The sequence below is a fragment of the Mus musculus genome, chromosome 11 (assembly GCF_000001635.26).
Source record: "Mus musculus strain C57BL/6J chromosome 11, GRCm38.p6 C57BL/6J".
NCBI classification, from domain to species: domain Eukaryota; kingdom Metazoa; phylum Chordata; class Mammalia; order Rodentia; family Muridae; genus Mus; species Mus musculus.
In genome coordinates this window covers 117,167,032-117,177,846 of record NC_000077.6, presented here as the reverse complement: position 1 = coordinate 117,177,846, position 10,815 = coordinate 117,167,032, and positions in this window count along the sequence as shown.

Below are 10,815 nucleotides of genomic sequence, written 5' to 3'. Positions count from 1 at the left end.
TCCAGGCCAACAGTCTCAAGAGATTCTGTAGCCATTGTTCCTGGACTCTAGTCCTGTGTACAACCCGTGGACTTTAAGCTTTGGAGATAACAGTGCCCATGTGGTAGGCTGGTGGGAATCAGAGCAAGATGCAGGTTGGAACACCCAAGAGGGAGGGAGGGAGAGAGGGAGGAAGGAAAGGTGTGGTGGGGGCCACAAAGCTGGGGGGGGGGTGCGTGGGGTGGGGGCGGTGGGGGGGGGGGGCGGGAGAGGGTGAGTGTCCAAAGCCAGGAGCTCCAGGTCCTGAGCTACACAGGATCTCACTCTCCAGCAGGTGGCGATGTCGCCTCAGGAATGAGGTTGGTCTCACATGGGTCAGTACTTGCTGGCAGGGACAGTGGAGAACAAGGGGCAGGCATTTTGCAACATGCTTGTCTCAAGGGACAGGCCACTGGATGACCCCTTCCTAGGTCATTGTTACCTCTTTCAAACCATTGATGCTGTCTGTTGGGCTCTTGCTGTGAGGGGGTTCTCATTGTTACCCACTGACTCCACTCCTCAGCCGCTCTGAACCTGCGTATCAGGTTCCTGTGTCCCCTTCATTCTGGGTGCTAATGGAGAAAGAGGGGCAGGACACATAGGGCCAGAGGTAAGCTGAACAGCGAGGGGTGGAGGGTGGGGTAGGGGAGCAGGTCTCTCCCTGACACCTGGGCCCAGCCCCATTCAGTAATGTCATTTGCAGGGCTGTTCAGAGGACTATCCCAGTCTGCAGAAGGCATGCACTCCAGGGCCAGGCAGGGCCGGTGTGTGACTAACACACTGAGTATAATTGTTTATGATCCCCGATCCATAGATAAGAGGAACATAGCCCGCAGCCAGGAAGAGGAGATGGACAATTACTGAGAGCATCTGTGACCCTGTGTTCCACCTGTCCCTAGAGCCTCCTGTTACACACAAGCATTCACATGTACACAAATACATACTCACATACATGCACGCTCATCCACATATACACATGTACACAAACACACACTCAAATATGTGTATATGCACGTATGTACACAAGTGTAAACACACATTTACACACAAAATATACACCCAAGCTCAAAGGTATATGTACACAGGTATACAGCACACAAACACTGACATGCGTAAAATGCACATACATAGCAACATGCACACAATCACAGTCATATATATATGTGTGTGTATGTACCCACACATGCATATACATACTACATGAACACACATGCACACTATGTGTGTATACACAGCACACATACATGTATGAAACAGTCTCCAGGTTCCTTCTGGTATCGCCCTCTGCTGGCAGGAGGAACAGGTAACACCAGTTCTGGCCAAGCCCAGCTCAGCTCACAGGCCAGTGTCAGCCCGGTCCCCAGCCTGCCCCCTCCCCCGACCTTGCTGAGGTGACCTCATCCAGGCCGCAGTGAGACAGAAACCCAGATCACCTGCCACACCCAGCGCCTGTCCTCTCTTCTCTTCCACCCCAGTACCACCATCTTAGAATCTAGCACCTTCACAAGTGCCTCTGTGGAGGGGGGGGCTGGGGGCGGTACGGGTGGTGGTGACCATCCTCCTGTCTCCTCCTTGGCACAGAGTCTGGCTCAGGGTCACAGTGCAGTGAAGCCTAGCTGCTATCTCTGGCCTGTGAGCTCCCTGCTCTCGGGGAAACTTGAGTCCAGTGGGGAAAGTTACTGAGGCCATTCTAGGAAGTTCCAGGCAGGCCGTGTTTCTTTAAACCAGGTTGTTAGGAAGGGGTGGCAATGCAAAGAGCGGGGGTAAGAGTACTGCAGGCAGAGAGGGTGGGTGCAAAGGCCCTGGGGCAGGGAGCAGGATGCACAGGCGCACACACTCACAATACCTTTCTCTTATTAATAAAAATGGATGAGAAGTGTGTGAGAGCTCATTTGCTTCTTGCAGTGATGGCTACATTTGCTACCAGTCATGAAACTAGAAGGCTGGGGAACAGGTTTCAGAGCCCACCCTGACAGCCAAGACAGGTTGCCTAGCAGAGGGGGGAATGTCTCCTTTTGGAAGAGTGCCAGGCAATACCGGGATAAACGATGTTCGAAAGTTGGACCCTGCGGTTCTAGCACTTAGAAGTCTGAGGGAGATGGAGCATGAATTTGCAGGCCGGCTGAGTTATGTAAAGAGCAGAGGTTGGTTAGAAAGCTCAGCCGGCGAGAGCACGCAGTTACAGAAGATGGAGCTCTGATTCCCAGTACCCACAGCTGCACCTTACCACCGCCTGTGACTGCAGCTCCGGGGTCTAGTGTCGCCTCCTGGATCCTGAGGACACTGCACACGTGTGTACACACACACATGCACACAGGCATACACTCATGAATAACTAATAAATCTTTAAAAAACAATAACGTCAGAGCATGGTGACATTCACACCTTTAATTCTAGCACTGGGAGGCAGAGGCAGGAGGATCTGTGTGAGTTCAAAGCCAGCCAGGGCCACTTAGTGAGACCTATCTCCAAGCAAATAGTTAAAATAAATTTAGGAAGACAATAAAAGCTGCAACCTGAGTAATTCGCTCAAGCAGCCCTGCCCACTCGGGAGGCCACGCCCACTCTGGGAAGTCACGCCCACAGGGGAATCCCACCCGAATCCCTTTCCCCTAAACCTTACTACGGTCTGAATACAAAGTATCGCCAGGATCTCCTCTGTTTGGACACATGGTCCCCGGCTGGAAGTGCTGTTTTAGGGACTATGGAACCTTTGAGACCTAGAGCCCAGCTGGAAGACATGGGCCTTGAGGGGTACAGACCGAGCCTGCTTCCTCCCAGCGCGCACTGTGCTTCCTGCGCACTGTGCTTCCTGCTTACGAAGATGTCTACAAGCGGGACTGTGAGCTCCTACTGCCACGAGAAAGAGCCACTTCAGCAGCAATGCCTTCCCAAATCCTGAGTAACTGAAACTCCTCGCAACCATGTGCTGTGAGAATCTTGACTTCTCTAAAAACACAGCAAATGTTACAGGAATATGTTTTTGTTTCAATCCCAGGTGTGGAATCTGGGGCTGCCTCAGATTGTCCACAGCAGCTAACTATGATTTATCGCGGGCTCTGGCAGGGGCGTGATTCTTCCTGCTGAAGATAGTGTGTATGGAATTCTGGGGACTCTTGAGACGGTATAAAAATGCCAGAACCGCCCGGAGAGAGGCTGCAGCAGCTGCTCCGGCTGCTTGGAGGTATCCTGATTGCAAAGATTGGATTTGCTCCAAGGAACTCAGCGCCCCTAGTCAGCAGGAAGTAGTCTAACGGGATCGATGCCCCGTCCGCCCCCACCCCCACCCCAGCCTTCTTTCTTTCCTACCTAGTGTTGGAGGTTGGAAGGAATAGGATGGAGAAGAGCAGTAGGGGAAAAAGCCAATAAAGTAACCAAAAGTACAGATAGGACCATGAACCAAGACAAGCCTTCTTCCCTCTGCAGCTTCCGACAACTGCCAGCGGAGCGGAGCATTAGCATCCTCAGTCTTAATGCTTGTGCTTCAGTGTACACGTTTTTCTCAGGGAATTCTAATTTTGTTTCATTTAAAAAAAAAAAAAAAAGAGTGCTGTGGCTGAGTTGGAAGCTTCCTTAGCTGGGATGCGTGAGGCCCTGGGTTTTCTTCCCAGTGTTACATAAACTGGGCATGGTGGCACATGCCTGCTGAAGGCAGGAGGATCAGAGGGCCTAGGTCTTCCTCAGCTATCCAGTGAAGGTCCAAGCCAGCCTGGGCTATGTGAGAGCGTGTCATTAAAAAAAAAAGTGGAAGAGGAGAAAGGGGAGGAAAGGTGGGAGAGGGGAGGGAGGTGGGAGGGGGAGGGGGAGGGGGATGGGAGAGGAAAGGAATTGGGCACTCTGCAGCCCCTGCATGAAAGAGTTGGTTCAAGCAATAACTCCTCACAGACTGCAGGAAACCAGATGTCACCAGTGCCCAAGTGCCACCCCCAGATTACCAGGGGGTCACCAACAGAACATTAGCAATGGAGAAGACTAGCTCTTACCCCAGCCTTCTGATGTCTATGAGCCAGGCTGGCCCAAAAGTTGAGTGTGAATCTGATGAGACCTGTCTTGGCACCAGCATGCACCAAACAGGCCTTGGGAAACACAAAATGCCAGCTGGAAGCCTGGTACCCCAGGCCTCTGGCCCGGGCTCTCCTACCGTCAGGGCCTTTGTCTTAGTCCGTTTCCTGTTGCTACACAATACTCACGGCCGGGTCTTTCAGGAAAAGATCGGGCTTGTGAGATGGCTCATCAGGTAAGCTCACTCCTGCTCCCACCGCCGGATGGCTCAGTCCTGTGCACAGGGAAGCCATGCAAACAGAAGCTGCATGTGGTGGTGCGAATCTGGAACCCAGCAGCCTACAGTGAGAACTGCCCTGAAGATGGAGGGCCAGTTAGCATGGCAGAAATAAGCAATCCTGCCTCAACAAGGTGGAAGGAGAGAGCCAAGTGTCCTCTTAACCCAACACACGTGCTGTGACACTCAGCACCCCACCCCATCTCATAAGACTAAGAAATAAAACTTATCTAAAGAGAATTATCTGAGTGATGATGCAGACAGCATTGTGTGGACATGATGCCATGAGCCCTGAACCCGGACATGCTGCCATGAGCCCTGAACCCGGACGCCTCCCAGATGGCAGAGAGACAGGAGCCAGTCCCTGTGAGCGGCCTAGTAAAGACTGATTGAACCACAGCAATGCCCCTGCAGGTGTATTTTGGGGGTGACTTTATCAGGTTCTTTTACCTACCACTCCTCCAACCCTTATTCCACCCTAGCCCCTTCCAACGCCCAACACTGAGTAGGAGAGAGAGAAGGTTAGAGAGGAAAGGGAACCGAGGCCTCCTTAGACTACTTCCTGCTAATTAGGGGCATCAAGGATTTGAAAATTATTTTTACAAAGTTCCTTGGGGCAAGTCCAATCTTCCGTTGTCAGAAGAGCTCTAAGTAGCAATCCAGCAAACACAGTGGCAGGGGTCAGCAGCTGTCTCAGACCCTCTTGGGGTCCCCCCCCCATTTATACCCTCTCCAGAGTCCCAAAGGTAAACTATCTGCAGCTGGCAAAAATCACACCCCTCCTAGAGTATGAGACAATCATAATTCCCATATCCCACACCTGGGATTAAAAAAAACATAACATAACATAACTGGGTTTTTAAGGAAACCAAAATTAGTGTTACCCCCCCCATGACCTGACCCTTATAGGTACCCCTTTGTAAAGTTACATCACCCCAATTCTGCCAAGGACCCGGCTTCTATCACATGGTCCTTGTGAGACACCACTACACTGGGGACCAAGTTTCTAGCACACAGGTCACTGGGGAACACGCTGCAAACATATCCAAACCATAGCACATTCTAGACTAAAGGTGACATGAGAGTTGCATTTACGACAGGCCATGCACAGCCCTCAGCTGCTTCCTGCAGGCTGAGCAGGCCGTAGAAAGAGGAGGAAGGTCTGGTACAGACAGTGTCTAAGCAGCACACACGAGTCTAGACAGTAGCGTGAATTCTAAGTGAGAAATGTCAGTTTCCAGTTTCTGTAACCCTGGGCGGTATTTTTCAATAAGAAAACAATAAATCTGTTTTTATTTTTTTGAGACAGGCTCTCACAGAGCCCAGAGTGTCCTTGAATTCTCACAAGGTAACTGAGAGTAGACCTGAATGCCTGATCCCCCTGCCTCCACCTCCTATGTACTAGAATCACGGGTATGTGCCACCACACATGCTTAAAATGTCATTAAAAAAAAAGTCTAAAAATATTTAGGGAAAAATGTCAAGAAAGTGATACCTAATGTTTAATTAAAGGAAAAAAAAAAAAACCAGCAAAATGTTAGCAACTGTTAAGTGTAGCTGACAGCCAAAGGCATTGGATCACCAGCCTCTATAATTTCTGTGTGGAGTTTTATGTAACAGAGTTGTTTAACTAATGTATCCCCTTTCCTCAAGGAGGGGAGAGATGCTTGTTGTATTTTTATTTTTTAGTGCACATTGTATTTATTTTCTGCCCATGTCATGAATGGTTTATGGAGGTCTAAGGACAACTGGCCCAGAGGAATCAGTTCTCTCCCTCGGCCACGAGGGTCCCGGGTACTGAATTCATGAAGTCTTAGCAGCCAACACCTTTGCCCACAGAGCCATCGTGTCAGCCCCCACCCCCTGCCTCATTCTTTTTTTTTTTTTAAGTTAGTAAAGTCTCCATAGTGCATAATAGGTTGCTTCTCTTTGGGTCTGGTAGCCAAGCAGGGCCTCACAGGGCCAGCCTGTAATGGCGGCATGATGCACATTTGTTCTCTTATGCATCCAAAGAAGTGCAAAGTCAGTGCCAGGGACAGCGGGTCTGGGTGGGCAGCGGGTCTGAATGGACATTGGGTCTGGGTGAACAGCAAGTCTGAGTGAATGCCATTTCATCGATGTTCCCAATGCCAGGGCTCCTTTGGAACCACCATGACCTCCTCAGTCTAAAACACAGAGCCCAGGAGGGAGACCTACCATGTCCTTATGAGGAAAACAGAATCCCGATCTGAAGCACAGCTGATATTTAGGTCTGACCATTCTCTGTCATGGCGGCCTATCAACCATCTTGGAGCCATTCAGCGGCCTCCTTAGCCCCATCCTACTTTGGAAACAGTATCCTACCCGCCCCCCCCGCCCCCACCCCCACTGTGACAGGCCTGTCTCCAGGGGAAAGAGCCACAAGTGCTCAGCACAGCTCATGAAAGAGGGGCATGGCAGGCCAGGGAAGGGATGCACAGATGGTTCACCTGCCGAGAGCTCTGACTGCTCTTCTTGAGGATCTGAGCTCCTCTTCCAGCACCCACGTTGTGGCTCAGAACCCTTTGTAACCCCAGCTGCAGGGGATCTGACGCCCTCTTCTGGCCGCTGAGAGCACCTACACTCACATGTGCACATACACACATGATTAAAAGTAAAATCAATCTGAAAAGAGGGCACGGGAATCTGTTTGGGGTTGTGGGTTGGATTCCTGGGAGTATTACACAGGAAGAGGCTCCAGGCTGGAGCCACAGAGCTCTCACAGTGGCCTGGTTGTCCCACGAGGGGTGTCTCGGGCAGGTACAGTTAGATGGGTGCCTCGGGCAGGTACAGTTAGATGGGTGCAAGCCCACCTGTCTGTGGGGTTGGCAAGTCTTGGGGCTCTTCTGTGGGAATGGTGTAACCTTAGCCTCTGGTGTCCCTGGAGGGGCTTCATGTTGTGCCCCCAGGTCCACAAAGCTAAACATGGCAGGCCAAGGCTGCTTTGCCTTCGTGCCACCAAGCCTATGCCACATCCTGGGACCAGGTGTTTGACCACCCGAACAATGCTGGAGGCTGAGCCCTCATGTCTGGTCTCCCTCCTGTTGTCCTTTCCCTTCGGGACAAGGCAGGTCTCTGCTGGCCGTGACAGCCTGTGACACCCCCCTCTGGGCTAATGCTGGTGTCAGCGGTGACTCATGGGTTCCAGCTGCAGCTATTAGCCTCCGAGTGTCACCGTGTGTGTGCCAGGCTGTGTGCAAGGATGCCACGCTGAGATGACATGCCGGGGATCTAAAGAGTGGGGATCCATTCTCAAGGTCACTCAGCGGTCATAGGCCCAACGAAGGGCAGGAGGCTCCTGGTGGGGAAAGTGACCACACTGAGGGTCCCGTGACTTGGTTCACACATGACTAGCTCAACTTGCCCTAGTCTCCAGTCAAAAGGCTAGACCTTAGTCTGACTTGAGGACTAGGAGGGTGGCTGGGAGAAGGGGAAAAAAAACCCAACCACCCATCTGCTGAGCTGGATGTACCCCCAAGGAGGCAGGAGAAGGGGGCCGAAAATAGAACCAATGCGCTGCTCATTAGCATGTAATTTCCCTCTGATTTGCATACTTTGCTCCAGAGCCACTAAGCGTACAATTATAAAATCAAATGCGTGAATGGATTCCTGTGTCCTTCCTAGAATAGATGTATTGCACTGCATCCTTAGGCAGGCTCGCTCTCCAGCGCTGGCGTCCTCGCTCTCTCCCCCCACTCCTGCTCTGCCCCCTCCTCTCTGCCCCACCCCCCTCCCCCCACCCCCCCACCCCAGAACTCCCAACTGAATGTGTTCTTGATTTAAATAAAACTCTCTGTGATGGAGAGACAGCTACGTGGATAAGTACACCTGAGTTGGATCCCGGACCCTACATAAAAAGGCCGCATGTACCCCTTGGATGACTACTGAGAGCCTTGCTGAATCAGCAAGCTCCAGGTCCCAGTGAGAGACCCTATCTGAAGGAAGAGAGGATTGGTTCCTGAGGGAAGGCACCTGAGGTTGACCACTGAACACACACACACACACACAACACACACGAAAAGAAAGAAACAAAGAAAGAAAATTCCCCAGCATGCATCACTTCCATCATTAGACAGAGAGCTATGATGTAATCATGAGTGAAATCGGCCGTCACGGAAGGATTCTCACTGCGTTTTCAATGTGGGCTTAGCCATGCAAGTGGGCTTCCAGGCTTAAGTATTTGCTGTTAGCACTGATAATATGGATGCTGTACACCGGATCGGAGCACAGCCTCCAGTAAGAACTGGCACAGACTGGCATGATTTGAGGCAAGACCTTTGTTTCTGGTCCCTGTTTGCTTGGGCTCTTATGCCTGGCTATGGACCATCTGTCTCAGGAGAAACCCCTGAGGTCCCACCAATGGCGCGCCACGGGGTGGGACAGAGCATGCGCAGAAAACACTACCAATATTTCCAAGACCTGGGATGTTTGGGTTTTTGAGACACGGTAGATAATGCTAACTGGCAACTTTACACAATCCAGATTCACCTGGGCGATGCCTCTGTGCATGCGTGTGTGTGTGTGTGTGTGTGTGTTATCCTGATTATCTTAGCTAATGTGGGGAGCCGGGCTGTGACTGTGGCTACGGCCACTCCCGGGCTGGCACCCTGGGCTGTATACATGGAGAAACGGAACTGGGCAGCAGCAAGCGTTCCTCTGTTCTCTGATTGTACATGTGATGCAGCTGGTAGCTTCTAGTTCCGCTGACTTGGCTTCCCGCCACGCTGGACTACTGTACACGGAACTTGGCTGCAATAAACTCTTTGCTCTAAGAAATTAGACCCACAACCACACTCTGTAGTCCAGGCTATCTCAGAACAGTGTAGCTCAAACTAGACTTAAACCTGTGGTGGTTCTTGTGTTTCAGCTTCTGAAGAGCCAGGACTACAGGCTTGTGCCACATGCCCGGCTTTTAACTTCTGGCTCCTAGGGGCTGGGCTGGAATTGAATTGTGCGTGAAGGAGATTCACACAGGATCTCCGAGCTCCTGCACTTACAGGGCTTCCTGGGTAAGGGTTTGCCTCTGAAGCATTTCGGTTGCACCTGTCATTGAAATCAGACACTGAAATCATCTGCTGCAGCATTCGCAAAGTACAGAGCTCCAGGCGGCTGGAAGCCGGGAACAGGGGCCTGGAGCTGACTCCACAATCCTGGACTCACTGTTCTCCTATGCAATGGCTTGCCTCGATTGGCTTGGCTTTCTTCCTCCCCATGACAGGGGTGTTGGACTAAATAAGTGAGTCTTAGTTGAGGGGAGGGGGTGCAACTCTACTTCCCTAGGAGACCAGGGCTGCTGTTAAACATCGCACAGGGGCTAGGGCAGCTCCATACCCCAGGCCATGGAGCCCAGCAAACCAACAGCTCCAATCTGGAAAAATTAGAACAATCTGACTTCACCAAGTGGGGAGCCAGCTGGTGTTCCCGAGGGGCAGTGACATTCCAGAGGGAAAGTCTGTCCTGTTCTGGGGAGTAGGGAGAGAGGAAGGAGGTGCTGGCTCACATGAAGCTCAGAAGTATACTCTGGGAACTCAGAGCACCAATGAGAGGGCTAACAAGGGCTCCCCCAAATGTCAAGGTGACCATGTCCATCCTGAACCCACCCACCTCCTCTATTCTGTTTCCTTAGTAAAACTGGCCAGCCACATGCCGTGGGGACAGTCAGGTGCTGTGGCTGGCCAGCACTATAAATCTTTTCAACAGAGGAATGCTCATCTACGTCTTTCATTTGAAAGAATTGTTTTCTACACATGCAGGTGTTTGGCCTGCACATGTGTCTCTGTGCCATATGTATGCCCGGTGTTTGCAGAGGCCAGGAGAGGAGGTTGGATCCTCTGGGACTGGAGCTACGGAAGGCTGTGAGCACCCATGGTGGTGCTGGGAATTGAACTCGGGTCTGCTGGAAGAGCAGCAAGTGCTCTTTACCACGGTCTCAATCGACAGAAGCAATAGTCATGATTCACACACACACACACACACACACACACCCAAGTATGTTTTGTGTTTCTGAGACAGGGTCTCATATAGCCCAAGCTAGACTTGAACATATCTGTGTAGCCAAAGTTGGCCTTGAACTAACTCCTTGATCTGCCTACCTCTAATTCATTTTACTTAAAATAGTGTGTGTGTGTGTGTGTGTGTGTGTGTGTGTAGTGGGAGTGGGGTGCACATTCCATGGCATACATGTGAGGGTCAAAGGACAATTTGTGGAGGTCGGTTCTCTCCTTCCACCACAAGGAACTCTAGGGTTGAACTCAAGTCTTCAGGCTCAGTGCAAATGCTAGTGCCCGGCAGGCCATCTTCTCAGCCCCAGCCTCCATTTCTTCAATGTGGGTCTACACCAACATCCCTGGCTTGATTTTTCTGGTTACATATTTATATTCTCACTTTCTGAGACAGGGTATCACTATGTAGTCTAGGTTGGCCTTGAACTCACAGAGATTGGCCAGTCTCTGCCTCCTGAGTGCTATGTGTGTGCATGTGCATCTTCACGTGTGCACATG